At 34.6% G+C, this 25,956-nt stretch overlaps 1 protein-coding gene and 1 pseudogene across 9 annotated transcripts in view; both read right to left on the bottom strand.

Annotated features, from left to right (window-relative positions):
• XRCC4 (X-ray repair cross complementing 4) overlaps positions 1–25,956 on the bottom strand; it is a 337,294-nt gene that overhangs the window by 271,506 nt on the left and 39,832 nt on the right. The gene's annotated exons all lie outside the window — the stretch shown is intronic.
• LOC132028889 (U2 spliceosomal RNA) lies at positions 15,832–15,958 on the bottom strand (annotated as a pseudogene).

Below are 25,956 nucleotides of genomic sequence, written 5' to 3'. Positions count from 1 at the left end.
AAAGCCCTTAACAGACACATGACCAAAGAAGATACACAGATGGTAAATGAGCACATGATATGATGCTCCACATCATATATTATCAGGGAAATGCAAAATAAAAGAACAATGAGATACCACTTTACACCTATTAGAATGCCCAAAATCTAGAATCCGGGCAACACCAAATGCTGGCAAGGATATGGAGCAGCAGGAATTCTCTTTTATTGTTGGTAGGATTGTAAAATGGTACAGCCACTTTGGAAGACAGCTGGCAATTTCTTATAAAACTAGACATTCTCTTAAGATCATAACATCCAACAACTGAACTCGTTGGTAGTACAAAGGAAATGGAAAATGCAAAAAAATACAAAGGAGTTTAAATTTATCCACAGGATTCGAAAACTTACACCTACACATAAACCTGAACATGGATGTGTATAGCACCTTTATTCATAACTGCCAAAAATTGGAAGCAACCAAGATGTCCTTCAGCAGGTGAACATACAAACTGGTACATCAGACAATGGAGTATTATTTAGCACTAAAAAGATATGAGCTATCAAGCCATGCAAGATAATGGAGAAAAATTAAATGCATATTACTAAGTGAAAAAAGCCAATTTACAATGCTACCAACTATATGGTTCCAACTTACGGCATTCTGGAAAAGGCAAAATGAGGAAGACAGTAAAAAGATCAGTGGTTTGCCAGGGTCTGGGGGGGCAGAGATAAGGATAAGTAGGCAGAGCAACAAGGATTGGTAGGGCAGTAAAAAAAAAACAACCTCTGTTTTAAACCATAACAATGCATACATGTCATTAGACATTTGTCCATACCCACAGAGTATACAACACCAAGACTGAACCTTAACATAAGCTAGAGTTTGGGTGATTATGATGTATCAGTGGAGATTCATCAACTGCAACAAATGCACCACTCTGACAATGAGGGAGGCTATCTGGGAGAACAGGAAGTATATGGGAAATCTGTGTACATTCCACTTACTTTGCTGTAAACCTATAATTGCTCTAAAAACATTGTTCAAAAAAAAATAGAAGTTAATAAAAACGTAGTTACATCTATACCTGTGTAAAACTCCATCAACTGGTTAATGGATAATCTAATTTGTGGTTTGTCAGTGTAAAATGAGAAGGGATGAAATATGGATATAGGCACTAACATGGATAGATCTCACAGACGTTAATGCTGAGCAAAAGAAACTGGCCATATAAAAGACTATATACTGTCTGACTCTATTTACATTGAAGGCAGGAACAGGCAAAATTAGGCAATCTATCATGAGGGAAATTAGAAAAGTGGTGGCCTGTGAAAGATGGGGACTGACTACAGTGGTATTAAGGTTCTGTGTATTGACTGCAGCAGTAGTTACAAGGGTATATACATCTTCAAAACTGCAAACTGTACATTGAAGATCAGTGCATTTCACCGCATATAAATTATATCAGAAACAAGAGAGAGAGGAAAGAAATATACCTATATGTTCCTATCTCCAACTAATTAAGTAGCCAGAAGTTTTGCTGTAAGATTAGTGATATATTTAACCCTGAAGGCTGTATACATCTTCAAACAGACATTTTGCAATAATAACCTTTAACAAAGAAATACTGAGGATTTCATGTCTGAATAAGTTTAAGTCACAGATCTGATACTCCCTAGTTTCAACATTCATTAAGAACTATTTTTTAAGATTCATGGATTTCTTAGACTTCTTCCCTTCATAAAAATATTATCTCACTAAGAAACTTAATTTGATTGTGTGTTAGTATTTCTCAGAAATGACTTCCGATTATTATTCAAGTATATCACTGAGAATATTATAATGTTCAAGAAATACTAGAAAAACTTATATCTTAGTTAATAAATGGCATGTTCACAGAGTAGTAATCAATTAGCTTAACTTTTGTAAGCTTTTTACATGTTATATGTTGTTCTAATGCAGGTTCATCACTTGCATATTTGTGTTTTCTTGTGGATAACCATTTCGCTAAGAAATAGTTTTATTACTTCCTAACAATTTTTGTACATGACACAGTGGGTTGTAAAAAAAAAAAAAAAAAAAAAAAAAAAAAAAAAGCTATTTTGAGATCCCAGTCTATCAATTTTGCTCTCTCACTTAGAAAGTGACTTAATTCCTACAGAAGATCCTTCATGGAATACAGAAATTAATTTTGTGCCTTAGAAAAAAAAATTACATTATATCACAAACTCGGGCAGCGCACCATGAAAAACTCTTGAATGACAAGGATATACTGAGGGCCATAGATCTTTAGTCTTATTCTTCACAGAGAATATTAATTTTATCATTTGGCTTTAATGTTTTCATGAAGTTTTTTCCAACAACACTAAAAACACATGAAAAATACTAACAGAATGTACTACAAGTTTTTTAAAGAAATTCTACTTACACTCCATATTATCCACAAAAAGAACGTTCAGAAAGATGAAACAAAAAGAAAATAAAGGTAACAGCGTGAAACTCAGCCAGAAATGAGTCATTACACAAAATACATAATATCAAGACATAAATGGTAACCAGAACTGAGATGTCCATTATATAACTATTACTCAACTACATGAAATTTAATTTGTTACAAGAGAAAATATAATTTTCATTATATTTGTTAATTTGTTTCAGATGATACTGGCATAAATGCATAATATAATTACATAGTTACATAATATAATAGTAATATGATTTCACAATATATACTCAAAATTAAATAGCATCATGTATGCCTGACAGGAACCTTTCAGCAATTCTGCTGGCATCCCCTTCTCTTCTATGTTTGCATTCCATGCATCAAAATAAGAAGAGTATGAATATTCCTGAATATAAACTATACAAATCATTCAAAAATAAACTCTTACTTTATTAAAAAATAGCTGAAAAAGATATATGAAAAACACTGTAAGTGCAATTTAAAAGCAATACTAAGTAGAAATTACTGTTACTAGCATTTAGGTCTTCTAGAAACCTAAATTTACTCCCTAAGACTGATATATACTATGAGGATCATTTCAGGAAAGACTGCTTTCTCTACAATGAATAAAGTACCCTGGAACAAATACAAATATAGCAGCAAGGGCAAAGAGGAGGATGGGGAAAGGGGAAAAGCAAGGGTGGTATAAAGGGCATGACCACAATAACGGTATAAATCTGCACAAAGTGAACATTTTCTTAAAACAAAGTCTATTAAATGATGAAATAATCTCTGCAGGAATGCAATAAAAGCCTCATCACTTAAGTTAAGAACTAGCCCAGACAAAGCACTTGAGAAAATCCCATAAGGACAGACTAGTATTGGCAGGGGAATTGCTTTGATGCATGTCTGAAATTTTCAACTATGTTTGTCATTCAAAAGACAAAGAAGATTGGTTACATTCCCTAAAGAATATATCTGTAAATAAATGATGCATGAAGACCTCACTTTAAAATGAAATGTTATATTCTTTTGGCATGCCCTTCTAAAAATTTCAATATGTTGCATTGAACATACTTTATTCACAGCTATCAGTTATAATGTTTTATTTGCTCTTCTACTCTTAAGCTACCAATTTCCAGAAAGCATTGAACTAGTGAGAATATTATCATGTAGAAAGACAAAGATTATAGTTCACATTACCTATCTAAAGCCTGAGGAAAAAAAGAGCTAAAATAACAATATGTTAAAAAAAAAAAAAAACTTTCCTAGATATACCTGGTTTTAAAATTATTGTTGAAAGAAACCATTTTTTTCAAAAGGGATTTTTCTTAAGTGTTATGTTGGTATCAAAATTAATATTGACATTAAAATTGTATAAATGTTTTCATAGTATTCTCTTTTTTTTAAAATTTATTTACTTGACAGAGAAGGAGATCACAAGTAGGTAGGGAGATGGGGGGGTTGGGGGCAGGGGAAGCAGGCTCCCTCCTGAGCAGAGAGGCCAATGTGGGGCTTGATCCCAGGACCCTGAGATCATGACCTGAGCTGAAGGCAGAGACTTAACCCACTGAGCCACCAAGGTGCCCCTTTTCATAGTATTCTATATGATAACTTTCAGTTAATCATATTCTAGATAGGTACACTTTTATGTGTTGGAAAATAGTCTCAACCATGATCATCTAAGAGTTGTTTTCTTATTTAAACTTTAAATCATTCTACTACAGGCTGGTCTAAGACGAATCTTCATATGCTGGAATAAAATCCTTTGAGGACAGAATTAGAGATTCAATTAATATACATTTTTTTGTACTTTACAAGTAACTAATCATCTTTCAATTTCATTATCATGCAAGATTTCACAAATCAATGCTTACAAACCCCTTCTAACCTAGTGAAATATAGTAAACATATGATTGGTACATATGAAGCAATTACTTTTGTACAGTACCTGCCTAAATATAGGAACTGAGGGAAAGCTTCTCAATGAGGACAAAAGTAATCTCTTCCTACATTTTTAGCCCTTTCCCCCATTAGAAATATATCCAACTTCTTGTCAAAGTCTGATGAGAACTCCCCAAATTAGGTCTGATCAAGTATCATATCTTGAGTGTATTCTAGCACACAAGGTTATTGCAAGTTTTGATTTTAGTAATTATTGTAAGACTGATTTTTTAGAATAATTTTAGGTTCACAGCAGAATTGAGAAGTAGTACAAAAACTTCCCATATACCCCACACATGCACAGCCTCCCCGTTATCAACATACTCTATTGTCTTGGGTACCACTGCTTATTTATCCATTCAAAGTAATAACACAGCAACAGTGCAGAATAGAAAAATAGCATCATTCCTAGGAAGAAATTAAAGCACACGTGTGTTTAGGGATACATAACTTTCCATAAGACTGGGAATATTAGGGGCGCCTGGGTGGCTCAGTGGGTTAAGTCGCTGCCTTCGGCTCAGGTCATGATCTCAGGGTCCTGGGATCGAGTCCCGCATCGGGCTCTCTGCTCAGCAGGGAGCCTGCTTCCCTCTCTCTCTCTCTGCCTGCCTCTCCATCTACTTGTGATTTGTCAAATAAATAAATAAAATCTTTAAAAAAAAAAAAGACTGGGAATATTAGAGATGAAAGCAGATAAAGGCACAGCCAGTTAACGGGTAACTTAAAGGCTATATGATGAAGCTTGATGACCAAAAGGCACCTTGTAGCTACCTCTTGACTTGTCCAGTGGATTTGTAAAAGTTGAAATATAAAGAAATCACTGACTTAATTCTAAAAATAACTCCATATTTGGTTATCATTATTTAATTTAATTTAATTTAAGTTAAATAATGGGCTCCTCAAAATAAACAGATTCACTTCCTAATCCCTGGAACCTATAAATATTAACTTAAATGACAAAATATGTGATTAAGCTAAGGATCCTGAGAGAAGGAGCTTATTCTTCTTACAAAAGAGAGTCACAGTTTACACACACACACACACACACACACACACACACACATATACACAAAGTTATATGAAAATGAGGTAGACATAAGTGATGTAGCCACAAGGCAAGAAACAGGGGTTATAAAAACTAGAACAGCAAATATACAGATGTGAATGTACATGAATATTAATAAATTACACACTTAAAAACAGGATGGTGAATTTTATGAGTATTTCACCACATTTTTTTTAAATGGATTTATGGGGTGTTTTGAGGGAGAAGACACCTAGACAAGGCAAGGAAGAAATTCTTTCCCCAGTCTCTGAAGGGAGTATGGCTCTATCTACACAGAAACCTTGACTTGGGGTTTCTGGTCTCCAGAAACTGTGAGAAAATAAAACTTGTGTTTTAAGCCATCCAACTAGTGGTAATTTGTTACAGCAGCCAGAAAAAATACCAAATGTCCTCGTAGTATTAAAATAGAGTCATTAATGTGTATTTTACTTTTAAAAATTTAACATTTAAAAATTTGATTCTGAATTCTATGGAAAACATTTATCATAAACTTGATAGTATTTTCTTCATAGGATAGCCTTTTATAATAATAATATATACCACTGTCACAACTGTAGGAAATAATAGGAAAAACTAGAAATTTTACTATGCAGGTGGCTTTCCTCCTAGTATTCTAGGCTTACATACTGTCAAAAAAAAATTCCGTATCAAGAACAAGAACTGTCACTAAACTGAATCTAAAATAAACTATCTTTTCCTTTGCAAGAAGGCTTATAGAACATCCCATCCATGAAAGTTTTTATACATATATATGTGTGTGTGTGTATATATATATATATATATATATATATATATATGAGATCTATTTTTTATCAGACTCTAGAAGCTGATGAATAGAAATTATTTCCATGAAAGCTATAAAATCCTTGGTTAATATAAACATGAAAGAAGGTATCTTAGTTTAGTTGTGCCTATATTAACAATAAAAAATATTTCATTCAAAGCCACTAACACATTTTTCTATTTTGATTACCAGGGTTTTTGTGCACTTATTTCTGATGAACACATATCTGCTGAAATTGTACCACTGGGAGAGAGTCTGGAACTGAGTAGAAAGACAAATTAGATGACAGTAAATAATAATGCTACATGAACATGAGGTTTGATATAGAGTAAAAAGAATGACATTTTATGATATAGATTCAGTTCAGCAGAGATTACTCAAAACCATACCTCATTAAAACATCTTCTATATGCATTGCTTTCTTTCCCAAAGCACCATGTCACTACTGTCCTAGGACGGATCCCAAGTAGCACTCCAAAGTAAAGTTACGGTTACACAAGTATTGGGAGAACTACTTAGAACTCCAAAAGAATGTCTTAAAATTATTTATCATTTTCTACACGTGTATCATATAAAACTCATAATAGCTCACAACTAATATTTTACAGAAATTTTAAAAAGTTACAATTCTCAGTAACTAAGTACTCAATTAGCTGTTACTAAATTATATAACATTAAAAATTTTTAATTCCATTGTTGTTAATAATAGTTAAATATTGATTTATAATTATTCAGATTATTCAACTTTGCTTTAATCAGGGATATGCCAATAAAATTAAAGAACTAAAAGTCCCCTTTTCCTAATTTAAACTTAATACCCAGGAAATTTAACTGCATATGTATACAAAATTGTTGTAGGACCTCAAATATATTTATTTTAAAGAACTATTTTAAGTTGAAAAGAACGTTCTTGAAAGAGCCATGTTCTTTTTTATTAAATTTTTAATGTTGAGATAACTGTGGATTCCAATGTAGAAGTAGTACGAAATCCTGTGTGGATTTCATCCAGTTTTCCAATTGGTAATGTCTTGCAAAACTATAATACAACATTCAAACCAGGAAAATGACATTGATATATAATCTACACATTTCTCCCAGATTTCCCCATTCTTAACATATATTTACTTAGGAGTGTGTGTATATATTAAGTTCTATTTAACTGTATTTCATATGTAGCTTCCTATATCCAACACCAAAGTCAAGAACACACTCTATTACCACAGCTACATCACCATAAGAATCCCTCCTTTTTCTGTATCCCTAACTCTTGGCAACTACTAATCTGTTCTCCAACTCTATGATTTTGTTATTTCAAGAATTTTGTCATATAAATGGAATCATTTTGGGACTGGGTTTTTTCAGTCAGTGTAATTAACTTGAGATTCATCCAAGTTGCATGTAAGAATAGGTCACTGCTTTGACTGCTGTTAGTATTCCATTTCAGATGTACCACAGTTTGTTCAACCATTCTTTGGTTTTAGAACACAATGAGTTGGTTCCAGTTTGGGGTTACCAAGAATAAAGCTGCTGGTGTGAACATTACTGAACAGGTTTTATGCGAACTAAGTTTTTACCTTTCCAGGATAAATGTCCAGGAGCTTCACTGCTAGGTTATACAGTAAGTGTACACTCAGTTTTATAAGAACCAGTCAAATTGTTTCCTACAGCGACTGTGACATTTTGCATTCCCACCAGCAATGCATGTATGATACAATTTATCCATATCCTCACTAGCACTGTCACTATTTTTTAGTTGAGTCATTCTCATAGGTGTGTAGTAATATCTAATTGTGGTTTTAAGTTACACTTCCCTAATGGCTAATGATGAACATCATTTCATGTGCTTATTTGCCACCTAAATATTCTCTTTAGTGAAATGTCTGTGACTTTTGCCTCATTTTCCAATTAAATCATTTGGTTTTTTACTGTTTTCTTTCTACTGTTGTATTCTAACTCTCAAAATACACTAAACACTGATCCACTATTGGATACACTAAACACTAATCTTCCATTGGATATGTGGATATGTGGCAAATACTTTCTCCAGTCTGCAACTTGTCTATCCTCCCCTTCATAGGATCAGTCACAAAGCAAAGGTTTTCAACTTTTTTTGTTGCGTTTTATCAATTTTTCCTTTCATGAATCATGCTTTTGGTATACTAAGAACTTTTTACCTATACCTAGATCCCAAAAACACCCCAAATATTTTTTTTATGTTTTCCTTTCCAAAAGTTATATAGTCTTATGTTTTACATTTAAATCTGGAATCCACTTTGAGTTAATTTTTCCATAAAGATTACTGTTTAGGTTAAGCTTCATTTCCTTGTCTGTGCATGTTCTAGTACCATTTGTTGAAAAAGTTATCCTTTCTCCATTGGATTGCTTTTGCACTTTTATAAAAACCAGTTGGCGGGGGGAAGAGTAGTCCGAGGGGTATAGTGACTCCTTCCACTTCACTTCCCTTTATCATCTTCCACAAGGAGAGTCACTGGGAACTAAAAAGTCTATCATATAATTTTAGACTGACATACATCATAAACAATGATGCTAAGTGGAAAAGAACCATCATAATTATTAGGTCTGTCTCTGAGGCATTTCCTGGGTCCTTGATGCACAGTTGACCATTTCCTGGTAATTACGACTTTAGGACTCCATATCTACTTTAACTATAATACTTACTGAATTAAAGTAAAATGATTTCTTGAAAACACTAACTGTATATGTTTGTGTGGGTTCATTTCAGGGATTCTCAGTTCTGTTCCATTGATCTCTGCCAATACCATACTATCTTCACTGGCATAGATAATAGCAAGCTTCATATCAAGCTGTGATTCTTCCCACTTTATTTTTCCTCATCAAGACTGTTAGCTATTCTAAGGTCTATGCCTTTCCACTTGAACAAAATTTAGAACAATTTTGAATGTGTCTACAGAAAATCTCACTGTGATTTGACAGGAATTGCATTAAATCCATGGTTCAATTTAAGAAGAAATGAAATCCTTACTATGTTGAGTCTTCCAATCCATGAACATAATAGATTTCTCCACTCATTTAGGTCTTCTTTGATTTCTGATAGAGATCTGTTCAGGTTTTATTAAACTTATCTCTCAGTATTTCATTCTCTTTAGAGCAATAGTTGATAGCATTATTTTTTATTTTAGTTCCTACATGTCTGTTTTTAAAAATTATTTTTTAACTGGCTTACATTTGACAGAAAAAATTTTTTAAGACTTCGAAACAGGTAAAAAGCTCTGAGTATCTTTTCGACGGAATGTTGGTCTCTAGAGAGCATCCCATGTTACTAGATTCTATAGAAGTATACAAATATGACTGTCTTTGAATAGACTCTTTTATAACTTTGTAAGTTACAGAAAACTAAGAGTAATGCTAATGATTTTACCCACAGAAATTAGTCGTATCTAGTATAATTATGCTAATTTCCACCCATAGAAAATGTGACTCAAAACACTATACTGCCCTTTAGAATATTACCCAATTCTACATGGATTAGTAAATTTATTTCAGCATTACTACTTACATATATATCATTCTCCTTTGACACAGTTTTATTACCTCACAGGTTCTCTCATTAATTAAGAAGTTAAAACCTCTTACAGGTTCATTTTATATTTATGTGAGAGTCATAATTTTACCTTTTTAGAAATTATACTTTAATAGATTCAAAATCCAAAAGTTGTTTAATAAAAACTAAAAAACTGCATCTGAAGGACTATACCTTCCTTGTTAAGATATGTAGCTATGAATTTTTCAATCCCCAACTGTCAAACTGTAAACCTGGCAAAGTATCTAATGCAAGAGTCAGCAAACCTTTTCTGTTAAGGGTCAAACAGTTAATATTTTAGGCTTTGAGGACCACACAGTTATCTTTTGCAGCAATTCATCTCTGTCCATGTCACACAAAAATAGCTACAGACAATATGTAAAGGAATGAGTGTGGCTGTGTTCCAATAAAACTATATTGACAAAAACAGAAGGCAGGCTAAATTTGGGCCACTGACTGTAGTTTGCCAACCTGTGGCCTAATACGTTGCTGTTTTGGAAAAATAGTACTCAATCCTTTTCTAAAATAACACCCGCATTTACAAGCAAACCACTCCCATGGGTCTATCACGGATGGAATGGTTGTCTCCTGGTTGCAGCATTGCCAGCTGCTTCTATGCAATGCCCAGTGAGTTAATTACAACCCCACCCATTTCCTACAATTCCTTTTGACCAGTATGTCTGGATGCTCTGACAAAGGTCTACTACTGACGATAATTATTTTTCCTTCTAACACTGATAGAACTAAAAGAGTGATTAATACTCTGAGTAAAGTATGTAAGACATTTTCAAACCTACAGTATTGTTCACAGGAAACCACTACTTAATAAAAAGCAAAAATATCTAATTTATAACATAAAAATATGATGCAGCTGGAAACTTGGCTGTCCATAAAAATACCCACAATTTAGTTTGCAGCTAAAAACTAAGAATCTCAGGGGCACCTGGGTGGCTCAGTATTAAGCATCTGCCTTCAGCTCAGGTCATGAACCCAGGGTCCTGGGATAGAACCTCGCATCAGGCTCCCTGTTCAGAGGGAAGCCTGCTTCTCCCTCTCCCATTCCCCCTGCTTGTGTCCCTTCTCTCGCTGTCTCTGTCAAATAAATAAATAAAACATTAAAAAAAAGAAAAAAGAAAATCTTTATTAAAAAACTAAGTAAGTAAAAAAAATAAATAAAAAATAAAAACCTAAGTAAGTAAAATAAAATAAAAATTAGGAGTCTAAAAAACTAACCCAGAGGAACATGGCAGTGCTCACTCATATAAACCTTTCTCTATTTTTCAATAATTCCACCCTTTAATTGAGCCAAACACTGATCAATGACTCATGCATTTATACTAAGTACTAGGTAATATGGTCCATGACCTCAAATAAAATAAAGCCCGGCACTTAAGAGAAGTGGGTTAAATGATTATAATACCTATGTCAATATACAGGGTACAGAGAATTTAAATACACGGAACAGAATTCAGACTTGAGAGAGGTGAGGTGGGAGCAAGGAAGGCTTAAGAAACCGGGTGAATGTTGATAACTGAGGTGAGTCTCAAAGTACTAGGGGTTAGTTAGGATGATAACTAAATCACAAAGAATTTCTTGGTGGAAATATAGAGGGAAAGTAGGGAAAAACCAGATCATAAAGGGCCCCATATGTCATGCTAACAAGTTTATCATAGCTTTTGAGAACTGTTAAAATATTTTAAGGAAGGGGATGAATACAGAATATGTTCTAATAACAAATTATTTTGCTTTAATAACTCTTTATAAATTACATGCATTCTAAATAACCAGAGTAATTCTAGTTACTTTTCAAAAGTGTTTGTAGTTGCATTCATGGCGAGATAGAAAAGAAAAACAGAAATATAGCGATGTTGACTTATTGCTAGGCCACTTTCACAAACCATCAGAGAAATACTACTATTCCCATTACAAGTGGCCTGAGGCATAGAGGCTTAGTAAAATGCCCTAGGCCACACTGAGTGAAAGGCCTGTATTTGAACCAGCAGTTATCTATCACCAAAGCCCATGCTCCTCTGATTATGTACTGGCAAGACTATAAATAAGAGTTGCCTTAGGCTATCACCACAAGTAATGCAGTGAAGTTACATTACACTCAAAAAAGACATGCAAAATCAACTCTATGTGTTAAAGAAAAAAATTCAAACAGATACTGTATTCAACATAGCACCTAAATTAAAGGAAACTTTTACCTCATCATCTGTGAAAGCAGCAGCAATGTCTTTTACCACTAGAGGGAAAACTGCCTGAGCTGGCTTACTGGTAGACAGTGTCATGGATATTACACTTTATGACAATTTAAAGGACTTTCAAGGATAATTTTTACTGCATTCAACTTTTACCTTAGGCACTGACTTTAAAAGGCACCCCTCATTCAAGACTCTACTATCATTGTAACATAATCCACCATGATTTACACTAACACACTTTCACTTAACCAACCACTCTCTATGTTAAGGGCCATAGACAAACAAACCACTTAAAAAGTTCTATATGCTTATGTTTACATAAAAATGTTTATGTAGAAATTTTGTTTTTATTTTAAATAAATCTTATTTTAAAGCCTGGTATATTAAACACACACACACACAAGCTCTATTTATATTCCAATATAAGACCAACAGATGATAAATTATACAAACAGGAAGCTGCCTAAATAATTGGGTTTATATTTATCATGGAGGTACAATTCTAACCACAGTAAATCCTAAAAATCCTTCATACTAATTTACAGCTGTGTGATAGCACAGAATAAACTTCCAAAAAGTTAGAATATATTTTTGGAATACCAATCATCTTTCTCACTGTTCATATACCAACCATGCAAGGACTTCTGCGTTTATGTATGTCTGTGTATATTTATGCTGAATCCTCAGTAAGCAGTTAATACTCAAATAAGTCTTCCCCTGTGCCTATATTTTCTGTGACCATTGAAAGCATCACCTCATCTTTTTTTTTTTTTTTAATTGAGCAGTTAGTTTAATTCTTGGGAAACACTCTGAACTCCAAATGAATTATACTATCCAAACACTACATCACCAGATCACAGTCACATTACTACTCAAACCCTGATTGACCAAATGGTGCTTAGAAAGCTTTTAACACCAAGAGGTTTCTCTACAAAGTAAAACACATACTTCATTATGACAAATTGCTATTAACGTGCATCACTCAAGGATACCCAAAAAAATTGTTATCAGAGTGGTATTTGCTTTGTCAGTCGTCCCCATAATCCCACTGTAGTGGCAAAACACAGAGAAAAAAAATACAAATATATTATCTTACAAGGAATGCCAGTATTGCAGAGAAAGCTAGTTAGACATTATGTAACATGCTTACCATATTAAAATTAAATGGTATAATTTAACATTATTGGAAAACTCAATGTAATTTTACATATTAAATATATGTCAAGGAAGGTTTTTACCTTTTTATTTATTTATTTTTTTAACAGAATCTCAGCACCTCAGCACTGGGAAAGATTCATTTCTAATTTAGATCAAGCACTAAACTACAAAATCAGCAATACTGTTTGTTTAGGTGGTAGCAGTTTAGTCAAGCCTCAATAATCCCTCATTGGGCTCTCTGTGGGTGGCCCAGTTTGGTGCTGCAGCTGGTTTAGCACACAGTATACCAAACAACCTGTAGTTATAATGGGAATAAATACCACCCTCTGCTCTCACTACTCAAAACCCTAAAAGAGGGCACCCATGTAGAACATTTACAACCTGTCAGATAGCGGCTTATTGGGTCAGCATGTCAATACATTCATAGTTCAGTTCTAATGACACCATCTCTTTTGATAAGTATGACTTTAGTTGGGAGTAAATATTTCAAAATACTGAGTCACACAGAAATGTAACTTCTTTGATCACTGCTTGAAGAAACTAAAAGGAAAGCAATAATTATAATTAAGAATGCTAGAAATATTTGGAGTTTCTGGTATTGAATGAATTATTCATTTCGCTTTAAAGCTGAATTTAATCATTATGCTACTGTTAAAGTATAACATCCAACAAAATATAACATATAATGGCATATCCATTACATATATATTTCCTATATCTCAAAAAAATCAAAATATTGAAGACCAGGAGTAAGATAATGCAACACCCTTCAACGTAGTCCAACCATCTGAAAAATACACGCTAACTAAATTGCTAACTAAATGCTAATTAAAAGAACACCTGGGGCTCCTGAGTGGCTCAGTCAGTTAGGTATCCCACTCTTGATTTCAGCTCCAGTCTTGATCTCAGGGTTCAGAGTTGGGCCCCACATTGGACTCCATGAAATACCTTTTATACTACTGATTAATGAAAGAGAACAAGAGCCCAACATAACCTCTGTAAAGAGCATAATATCATGTAAAGTGGAGATTTTTTCCCACATTTCAGGACCCATCAAAAAGAAACATTAACAGATTGGGGCACCAGACCGGCTCAGCCAGTAAAGCAGGCAATTCTTGATCTTGGGGTCATGAGGTGGAGCCCCAGACTGGGTGTAGAGATGACTTGAAATTTAAAAGAAAAAAAGAAAGAACCATCAATAGATTGACCCAGATCTCTGCAGAGATCCACAATGGTTGCAGAAACCATAAGAAAATGAAAATAGGGGCGCCTGGGTGGCTCAGTGGGTTAAGCCGCTGCCTTCGGCTCAGGTCATGATCTCAGGGTCCTGGGATCGAGCCCCACATCGGGTTCTCTGCTCAGCAGGGAGCCTGCCTCCCCCTCTCTCTCTGCCTGCCTCTCTGCCTACTTGTGATCTATCGAATAAATAAAATCTTAAAAAAAAAAAAAACAAAAAAAAAAAAAAAAAAAAAAAAAAAAAAAAAAAAAAGAAAATGAAAATATAAATCAATATGGCCACATTAACCCATCAATTATATGATCTGATAGTCAAGTATAAAATGTACTTCCTTCAAAATTCTGATTTAATAATAAAGTTCTTGGGGTGCCTGGGTGGTGGCTTAGTTATTAAGTGTCTGCCCTCAGTTTAGGTCATGATTCTGGAGTCCTGGGATCGAGCCCTGCACTGGGCTCCCTACACAATGTAAAGCCTGCTTCTCTCTCTTCCACTCCCCCTGCTTGTATTCGCTCTCACTGTTTCTCTGTCAAATAAATAAATAAAATCTTCTAAAAAAATTGATAATAATAATAATAATAATAATAATAAAGTTCTTGTTTTGGATAGGACTATTCACTATACAATATCACAAAAATAATATATCATAAATGTATTTTTTATTAAAGATTTTATTTATTTATTTGACAGACAGAGAGACCACAAGTAGGTAGAGAGGCTGGCAGAGAGAGAGAGGAGGAAGCAGGCTCCTTGTGGAGCAGAGAACCCAATATGGGGCTCTATCCCAGGACACTGGGATCATGACCTGAGCCAAAGGCAGAGGCTTTAACCCACTGAGCCACTCAGGTGCCCCTCATAAATGTATTTTTGCAGGTAAGCATTAAAGTCCTTTACAGCTTGTTAAATACTCCTTAAAAAGTACATTTCCTCATTTGGACTACATTAGATACAATGTCTTAACTATTTTCTTTATGATAAAATTATTGTTATAATGAATGTACTAATTAAGCTACCTATTCCAGGAAAAGAATCCCAGAAAGGTATCAACTCAATTGACACCTTCAATCCCACAGACCCAAAGGAAACACCGAACACAATGCATTATATAACGTGAGTACTCAGTAAGCATTTGTTTGTCTTACACCCTCATTTAGTGAAAGTTGAAAACTGAGGCTATGAACAAGGTAAGTGATGTCAAATCTGGTTCACGGACTTTTATCATTATAGGACATCTTCCAGTGAACCATGAAAGTAGCCCCACAGTACTGTGAAGAACCTCCAAGAAGTTCTCACCAGTCATAGCACACAAAGAGACTCTGAGTTAACTCAACTCTTCAATGCATAAATAATTTAACCGAGAATCAAAGGTTAAGCCAGAAAGGTTCAAAGTCCCATGGCAAGTAATTGGTCTCATGTTAAAATATAAAATTATCCCAAAGAAAGAATGAGGAAACTATAAAGATTAAGAGGAATAGAAAAACCACCATAAAATAGCAGCTATCTTTTATTGAGTACTATCTAGTATATCTAGTATGATGCTAAACAATTCTACACTTGATCTTAGCCAAAAGGCCGAGAAGCGATGCTAAACAATTCTATATACTAATCTCATTTTAAACTCACGTCTGCCATATAAAATAGGTACTAATTATCCACATTTTTTAAAGATGAGAAAACTGATTCAAAAAGGTTAAGGAAGTTTTCAAAGGTCTCAAAACAAGAGTAATACATAGTTAGAATTCAAAATCAGGACTATTTGACTTCAGACCTCATAACCACTTTAATATTTTTCTTCCGGCAGATAACTGTGATATTGTTTTCCTTAGTGCATTCCACAGTTATGACAAAATTAAATCCTTTTGTTTTTCCTATGCCCAAAACTGTAGAGAACACCTAAACACCTTAAATTCAGGCTTCTGGACTTGGCCGGGGCGAGGGGTGGGGGGTGGAGAGAAATATACAGAATAAGAGAAGTAATGGAAAACATCAACCTTAAATATCTCTCTCAGTAACTGACATCCATTTGAGAGTGTATTACCTTTTTTAGTTAAGTGTAATAAAAGTACAAGGGATATTAACACTTATTGAATGTTTTCTAAGTGCCAAACACTAGCCTGGGAATTAGAAATACAATGATTAAGACAGACAGTTCAAGTCCCTGATGTAAGGGAGTTGTATAAGAACATATAGAATTGAATATTATACCACTTCTTCCTTCCCATGCAAATTTTTGCTATTAATTACAAATTTTCTAGAGGAATAGATTTTCTTAATCCAAATCATATACTCCTGTTAATAATGTAAAACCTAAAGGGCTTTCCTGTTAATGACCAGTGGGAAAGTTAACTATGAGATCATACAAACTGTCCATCTGCCAACATGAGACCTGGGCTTATTACTTGTTTTTCCTCTGACTTTTCCAATTCAGTATGAAATAGCTCAGAGAAAGTCCCCTTGCCAGATTGTTTAGTCTCATGAATCTTACCATTAGATTCTTTTTCCTGAGGTTCAGCCTAACTGGCCCTTTGCTTACGTTCATTGCATAAAACTCTTTTGAGTGTCAATACCAGCTGCTCACTTTCCCTGGAAATTTTCCACTTTTCAAATACAGGCATGACTTTAATTAGACAAGGCATAATCTAGGACAGTAGAAAGACTGATTCCAAGAAATTAGGCCAGAGCACCAATTTCTGAACAAGCCAAAAGGTCTGAATAGGCTGAAAGAACAATATAAACATACTTTTGTTGAAATGTGGAGAAAAGCCACAAGACCACAGGGACTGGAGAACTCAAAAGCTAAATATAGATCTCTGCTTCTAGTCATCATTAGATAGTTCCCATAGGATCACCCCTACCATAGATAACAATTATGGACTTGGAACAAATACTTTAGAAGGAGACTTGAGGTCACAAGGGAGTGAACAAAAGGTGCCTGAATCCCAAAGAAAGGTATCATACACTGAACAAAATTTCAGCATTTATAGTTTTTAGCCTGAGTAAGGACCCCAGTACCTGCCATGAAGGGCAACTAGACTTTAACAGAAACCAGTAGTCTTACTCTGTTATAGAATTAGAAAACAGGGTCCAGGGAAATCACAGCAAGAAAGTATAGGGGAGAATTCTAGAAAGGAGAGAACCAGAGAAGGGAAACTCTAAATTCCATAGATAAACTGTTCTGGTCTCTTGCTAATCCCCAAATCAAGTATGTAAGAAACAGATTCCAAACAGCCTTCCTAAGGTTAAAAGAACTGACCTGAAATTTCAGCTAACACCCACCAAGTGGAAACAGAATTTTGAAGTTGGAGCTTAGCCAAGTTAAAAGACTTAAAAAAAAACAGACCAAAAAAAAAAAAAATCAATACTCTTTAAATGAGTCTAACAGGACAAACTTTCTATAATAAATCATTCACCATGTCCAAAACAAAATCTCTAAGTTCTCAACAAATGAAGAAACAAAAACATATTAAAGATACAATACATACAATCAGTGGAGACTGACATAAGTTTATCCAGATGTTAGCATCAGGAGAAAAAGACTTAAAATCAGCTAATATAATTATGATCAAGAGTTTAAAATAAAACATGATAATAAATGAAAAGAGAGAAAATCTCAGTAGAGAAACAAAAGTTATAAAGAAGAACCAAGTAGAAATATTAAAAATGAAAAAAATTGGATTTTTTTTAAAGAAATCACTGCATTGAGATGAAAAAAGAAACAATGAACTTGAAGAAAGATCAATATAAATGATCATCTGAAGAACTAAGACAAAAAGGACTTTTAAAAAACAAAAAACCAAAAGAACCTTTAATTAAAGTCTCAAAAGGAAAAAAAGCAAAAATGAATGGGAATGAAAAAAATATATATATACACACACACACATATTTGAGAAATAATGGCTACTATTTTCCCAATATTTGCTGAAGACAAATTTACATATTCAACAAAGTCAGAAACCTCTGGAAAAGACATTTTTAAAGTCCACTCCTAGATACATCTTAGATATATTTGACAATGGTCAAATTGTTGAAAACCAAAGATAAAGAAAAACATTAACAGCAGCCAGGAAAAAATATGTAACATACAGGAGAAAAATAATTCAAACAAATGGTAACTTCCCATCAGACACAACAAAGATAAAAAAACAGGAAATTAACATATTGAAATTCCTGAAACTACCAAAAATTGCAAATCCAAAATCCTCTGTACAACAAAAAGATACTTCAAGATTAAGGGCTAAATAGGGGTGCCTGGGTGGCTCAGTCATTAAGTGTCTGCATTCAGCTCAGCTCATGATCCCAGGGTCCTGGGATTCAGCCCCACACCAGGCTCCCTGCTCCATAGGAGGCCTGCTTCTCCCACTCCTCTCCCCCTGCTTGTGTTCCCTCTCGCTGTCTCTCTCTCTGTCAAATAAATAAAATCTTTAAAAAAAAAAAAAAGTTAAGGGCAAAATAGAGACAGGATCAGATAAAATAAAACTAAAAGAATGAATTGCCTGGCAAACCTATACTACAGGAAATGCTACAGGGACTTCTTCAGGATGAAAGGAAATGATACCAGATGGGAAAACTGATTAGCAAAAAGGAATAAAGAGCAAAAGAAAAGGCAAATATCAATCATACAATATACTGTAATTCTTGCTTTTAGTAGTGACTTTTTTTAATTAAGAGGAAAAGTTAATCAAGTTTGGTGAACTTGCAATATAAAGTAATGAATACTTTTAAAGGAAAGTTAACATGGCTGTTTTATAGTCCATTTCTCTACTTTAATTTTACTTTAAAGTATAACAGACTTTACTATATTTAAGTATTTGGGGGTTTAAAAACAGTGGGTTTAAAAAACAACACAAACAAAACTGGTACTCCAACTATCAAAACAGCCCTGGAGTATGATTTTGATTAGTTATCTAATCTTTGCATCACTCTAACAAATAATCATACCTGTTCCAAAGAGTTATAAGGGGCCTGTAAAATAATGTGAAAAAAATTATCATTTTTCATAAAAAGTACTCTATCACTGATAATTCTTTAAAACTCTATATTTAAGTGGCATCAAAGGATATAAAGATCACCTTATATAATCAGAAATCTATCATAGGCATTGCATCTGAAATTGACATGAAAACCTATTGAAAAACATTCATGCTAATCTAAGATTTGCGAAAATTACTTAAATAATGTCTCTGAAGGAAATTTTAAAAACATCTAATGACACCTGATCTCTAAATTGCAAGTTTTAAACAACATATAAAAAAAATGGGTTTCTCTGGGATGTCACCTTTCCAGTAGCCATGTACAAAATGAATTTCTTTTGCCAGTGTAATCAGAATGAATAATAATTTCTTAAAAATCAAGGAAGCTCACCATGACAAAACTTCAAAGATCCTTATAAACTTGGCCAGATTAGCTCAGTATATGCTAGAACTCTCCTGTTACTGCAGCTCCCTTAGCTAAGGCCCCACCAAGCGTAATACCTGGAATATCGTGAATGCCATAGACAATGGTGTTTTGTTGGTTTTTGTTTTTCGGTTTTTGATTTTTTTATCCCACAGAACTTTAATAGATGAATTCAATAAAAATTTGAGCATAACAACTACATAAAATTAAGAGACATTATATACAGCATGATAATAATTAGCCCCAAATGCTCTGAAATCACACCACCTGTGTTCTATCCCAATCTGCCACCCACACGTTATTTGGCTCTGTATAAGTTATATACCACTGAATGTTAGTTTTTTTTATTCATAATATTAAAAGGATAAGAGAACCTATTTCATAAAATCATCAGGGTTATACATAATACAATGTATGGCACACAGTGGTCATATCCACCATAAAGCACAATTAAGGAGTAAAATATAACAATGACAAGGCCCTAGACGTTAGGAAGCTGTAATAGCTGAATACAGTTCAATGTAAATGGAATTATGAAATAAAACCTAGAAGAACACCAAGAAAGGCAATACAAGTACTTTCACTTCTAATTAAAATGGAAGGTAAATGAAAACCTTTTGAAATACCAGGCAGGGTATTTTGGGAAAAAACTCACAGAAATATCCACTTTCCAAATATGGGACAGTATAAACAAAAGATATTTAGAGAATAACATGGACCATAAAGAAATGACCAAAATGTAGGAATCATTTTCTGTCAAAAAGAAATTGAAATACCATTTTTTTTTTTTAAGTACAAGACTACTTACCTAGAATATCTGTGACCCAGATTGTTCCAGATTAATATTTTGGGAAATTTTACACAGAGAAGCATGCCGAATGAATAAATCTCAGATGCAGTGCTTTAAAGTAAGTAATACACATGCAAAGGAGTAATGTCTCTAATACATAAAGAACTATTAAAATTTAAGGAAGGACCAAAAATAAAAAGAAAAAATGAAAAAGACAGGATAAAAAGAATCTGAAAATGATTCTTAAATGTATGAAAAGGTGTTCAAATTCACACAGATTCAGAGAAATGCAAATTAAAACAACACTGGGATACATTTCATACTTATCAGATTGGAGAAAATTAAAAAGTGTAACAGCACATTCTGTTAGTGAGGATGAAGGGAGCTAGACAACTTCATATGCTACTGGTGGTAATGAAAATTGGTCCAACTCTTCTGGAGTGGAATTTGGCAATATCTAAGGAAACAATGTACACACTTATTTTCAAGCAATCACACATCTAGGAATTTATCCTGAGGATAAACCTCCAACAACACAAAAAATACATAGGTAATCCACTGCAATTTTGTTTCAATTTGCAACATACTTGAAACAATTTAAAATTTCATACATAGGAGGGTGACTGAAAATTAATATAGCCACACAATTAGAGTATGAAGACCCTAGAATCTAAAAAGGAATTTACATGCAGTAAATTTTTTACTGAATTTACATGCAGTGATTTCTAGGATACATTGTTACGTGAAAAAAATTAAAGTGTTTACAGTGTACTACCATTCATATTAAAAAAAAAAACAGAATACAAGAAAATATATGTGCTCGTTTATACAAAAGAAAGTACCCATAAACCAGAAAGAACTTGGTTACTTAGAGGAGGTAGCTGGAAATATAACAAAATGTATGAAAATGGGAAGCGTGTAGTAATGATGAGGGAAAACTAACCCTTCTCTAAATACACCTTTTTATAAATAGCTCTGATTCTTGGTAATTGTTCACATAGCAAAAAATAAATAAATAATAGCAACCATAATATGAGATGAACCTCCAAATAGAACAGGGACACTAAAGAGAATGGGAAGGACAGGACTAATTTACGACACTTCAGAAAATCATATTATGAATGTATATTGTAAGGATAAAGATAATAGGAATATACAAATAGTATACTATATTCAGAAAATTTGTTTTCCACATGGATATGCATTAGCAATTCTGAAACTACATGTATACAAGCACTGAGTAATAAATAAATAAACATTATAGAAAAATGAAAGCCAGACTTTTCACCATGACAGAAAGTTACCAACAAGAAAGTAGGGCAGAATGAACTCTGTGGCACTGAACTGAACGAGTAATGGCTTTTAATATATGCACAAATGGAGAAACACAGATGTGTGCATATACACGTATAAGTATACACATATTTGCTAGCTCTGCTACTCTGCAGAGAGGACCCAGAGCAACAGCACCTCAATAGTAATAAGCATGCCTACCACTCCAGATACTGATCACAAAATACAGTCTCAAGGGCGCTTGGGTGTCTCAGTCAATAAAGCATCTGCCTTCAGCTCAGGTCATGATCCCAGGGTCCTGGAATTGAGCCCCCATTGGACTCTCCACTCAGGAGAAAGTCTGCTTCTCCCACTTCCTCTGCCTGCTGCTCTCCCTGCTTGTGCTCTCGCGTGCTCTATCAAATAAATAAATAAAACCTTAAAAAAAATACGGTCTGAAATGAACTGTGGCTCTTTGGATAAACGGCTGTTTCTATGGCTGGGGTAGGAAACAAAAGATAACCCTGGTACATCTTTTAGCGTCGGAAAGCAAGGAAGGCCTCAAAGTAATGGAGATGTATCATAAAGACACAGTGGTCAAATAGAAGAAGTTCCCAATGGCCAAATCCAGAACAATTTGAGCATCAAAATAAATAATGAGAGAAATTTAATCCATAGAAGAAAATAAATGTACTCATGAGAGTACACACTGATATAAATAAATAAGTGAAAAAATAGAGGAGAAGGTACAGTTTTACCTATGGTAGGAATCCAATTAATAAACCAAAAAAATAATTAAAATGAAAAGTAATAGGTGCATCATAGTAAATACTGTTGGAGAAAAAAATCATCAGTGGGTGCTAAAATCAGTGAGTAAAAGTATGACTTTATAAAACAGGGTATTTATATACTGCCCAAATATCTCCACATAAGGGATTTATTAATAACAGCGACAACAAAATACCAAGTTCATAGTGGAGAAACCTAATAGATAACCACCTTAAGTCCTACCCCTCAACAATGTGAGTTTATTTAGAGGTGGAGACTTTCAGAGGTAATTTAGTTTAGATGAGTTCACAAGGAAAGAACCCTCATGATGGAATTAATTTCCATGTAACAAAAGACACCAGCAGAGTCAAGATGGCGGAAAAGTAGCAGGCTGAGACTACATCAGGTAGAAGGAGATCAGCTAGATAGCTTATCAAACCATTGTAAACACCTACAAATCCAACGGGAGATCGAAGAGAAGAAGAACAGCAATTCTAGAAACAGAAAATCGACCACTTTCTGAAAGGTAGGACTGGCGGAGAAGTGAATCCAAAGCGACGGGAAGATGGACCGCAGGGGGAGGGGCTGGCTCCCAACAAGCAGGGGAGCACCAGAGCACTAAATCAGGACTTTTAAAAGTCTGCTCCATTGAGGGACATCACTCCAGAGGCTAAACTGGGGTGAAGCCTAGGCGGGGTCAGCGCGGCCACAGGTCCTGAAGGATCACAGAAGGATGGGGGTGTCTGAGTGTAGCAGAGCTCGCAGAGCTGTCTCTACAGAGAAAGAACCGAGGAGTGAGCTCTCAGCTCGGGGTTACCTTGAACCGGTCGCAGGCTGGGTGAGCTCGGAGCACGGCCAGAAGCCAGGGAGACAGGAGTGATTGGGAACTTTTCTCTGACTGCACACTGAGGAATGGGGCCCAGAGCTCTCAGCTCCTCCAGGCCGGAGATTGTGAGGTAGCCATTATCATTCCCATCCTCTGGAACTCTACGGAAAGTGTTCAAGGAACAAAAGCTCCCAAAAGCGAACGCGAGCAGATTACTTAGCCCGGCCCGTGGTAAGGGCAGTGCAATTACGCTTCAGGCAGACACTTGAGAATCAGTACAACAGGCCCCTCCCCCAGAATATCCACAAGAAATCCAGGCAAGACCAAGTTCACCTACCAAGGAGAGCAGTGGAATTCCAGAGGAGGAGAAAGCAAAGAACTCATTCCTTTCTCCCCATTATTCTTTAGTCTTGTGGTTAATTTAATTTTTTTAATTTTATTATTTTTTTCTGCTGAATTTTTTTAACTTTTACCCTTTTCTTAACGTTTTTAAACTAGTTTATTTAATTTATATCTATTTTTTTTTCTTTTTTATATTTTTTCTTTAATTTTTTTTTTTCCTGAACTTCTTTTTATCCCCTTTCTCCCACCTATGATTTGGGGTATCTTCTGATTTGGTTCAAGCACATTTTCCTGGGGTCGTTGCCACCCTTTTAGTATTTTATTTGTTCCTTCATATACTCTTATCTGGACAAAAATGACAAGGCAGAAAAAATCACCACACAAAAAAAGAACGAGAGTCAGTACCAAAGGCTAGGGGTCTAATCAATACAGACACTGGTAATATGTCAAATCTAGAGTTCAGAATGATGATTCTCAAGGTTCTAGCTGGGTGAAAAAAACATGGAAGATATTAGAGAAACCCTTTCTGGAGAGATAAAAGCCCTTTCTGAAGAAATAAATGAACTAAAATCTAACCAAGTTGAAATCAAAAAAGCTATTAATGAGGTGCAATCAAAAATGGAGGCTCTTACTGCTAGGATAAATGAGACAGAAGAAAGAATTAGTGATATAGAAGACCAATGACAGAGAATAAAGAAGCTGAGCAAACGAGGGAAAAACAACTACTGGATCATGAGGGGAGAATTCGAGAGATAAGTGACACCATAAGACGAAACAACATTAGAATAATTGGGATTCCAGAAGAAGAAGAAAGAGAGAGGGGAGCAGAAGGTATGTTGGAGAGAATTACTGTAGAGAATTTCCCTAATATTGCAAGGGGAACAAGCATCAAAATCCAGGAGGTGCAGAGAACCCCCCTCAAAATTAATAATAGGTCGACATCCCGTCACCTAATAGTAAAATTTATGAGTCTTAGTGACAAAGAGAAAATCCTGAAAGCAGCACGGGAAAAGAAGTCTGAAACATAGAATGGTAAAAATATTAGATTGGCAGCAGACTTATCCACAGACACCTGGCAGGCCAGAAGGAACTAGCATGATATATTGAGAGTACTAAACAAGAAGAACATGCAGCCAAGAATACTATATCCAGCTAGGCTATCATTGAAAATAGAAGAAGAGATAAAAAGCTTCCAGGAGAAACAAAAACTGAAAGAACTTGCAAACATCAAACCAGCTCTACAGGAAATACTGAAAGGGGTGCTCTAAGCAAAGAGAGAGCCTAAAAGTAGTAGGTCAGAAAAAAACAGAGACAATATACATTAACAATCACCTTACAGGCAATACAATGGCACTAAATTCATATCTCTGAATAGTTACCCTGAATGTTAATGGGCTAAATGCCCCAATCAAAAGACACAGGGTATCAGAATGGATAAAAAAACAAAACCCATCAATATGTTGCCTACAAGAAACTCATTTTAGACCCGAAGACAGCTCCAGATTTAAAGTGAGGGGGTGGAAAACAATTTACCATGCTAATGGACATCAGAAGAAAGCTGGGGTGGCAATCCTTATATCAGATCAATTAGATTTTAAGCCAAAGAGATGAGGAAGGATACTATATCATACTCAAAGGGTATGTCCAACAAGAAGACCTAACAATTTTAAATATCTATACCCCTAACATGGGAGCAGCCAACTATATAAGCCAATTAATAACAAAATCAAAGAAACACATCAACAATAATACAATAGTAGAAGGGAACTTTAACACTCCCCTCACTAAAATGGACAGATCATCCAAGCAATAGATCAACAAGGAAATAAAGGCCTTAAATGACACCCTGGACCAGATGGACATCACAGATATATTCAGAACATTTCATCCCAAAGCAACAGAATACACATTCTTCTCTAGTGCACATGGAACATTCTCCAAAATAGATCACATCCTGGATCATAAAGGTCTCAACAAGTATCAAAAGATTAGGATCATTCCCTGCATATTTTCAGACCACAATGCTCTGCAGCTAGAATTCAATCACAAGAGGAAATTTGGAAAGAACCCAAATACATGGAGACTAAATAGCATCCTTCTAAAGAATGAATGGGTCAACCATGAAATTAAAGAAGAATTGGAAAAAATTCATGGAAAAAAATGACAATGAAAATAACGGTTCTAAATCTG

Source organism: Mustela nigripes, chromosome 12 (assembly GCF_022355385.1).
Source record: "Mustela nigripes isolate SB6536 chromosome 12, MUSNIG.SB6536, whole genome shotgun sequence".
Lineage (NCBI taxonomy): Eukaryota > Metazoa > Chordata > Mammalia > Carnivora > Mustelidae > Mustela > Mustela nigripes.
This window is presented reverse-complemented; position numbering and strand designations above follow the sequence as displayed.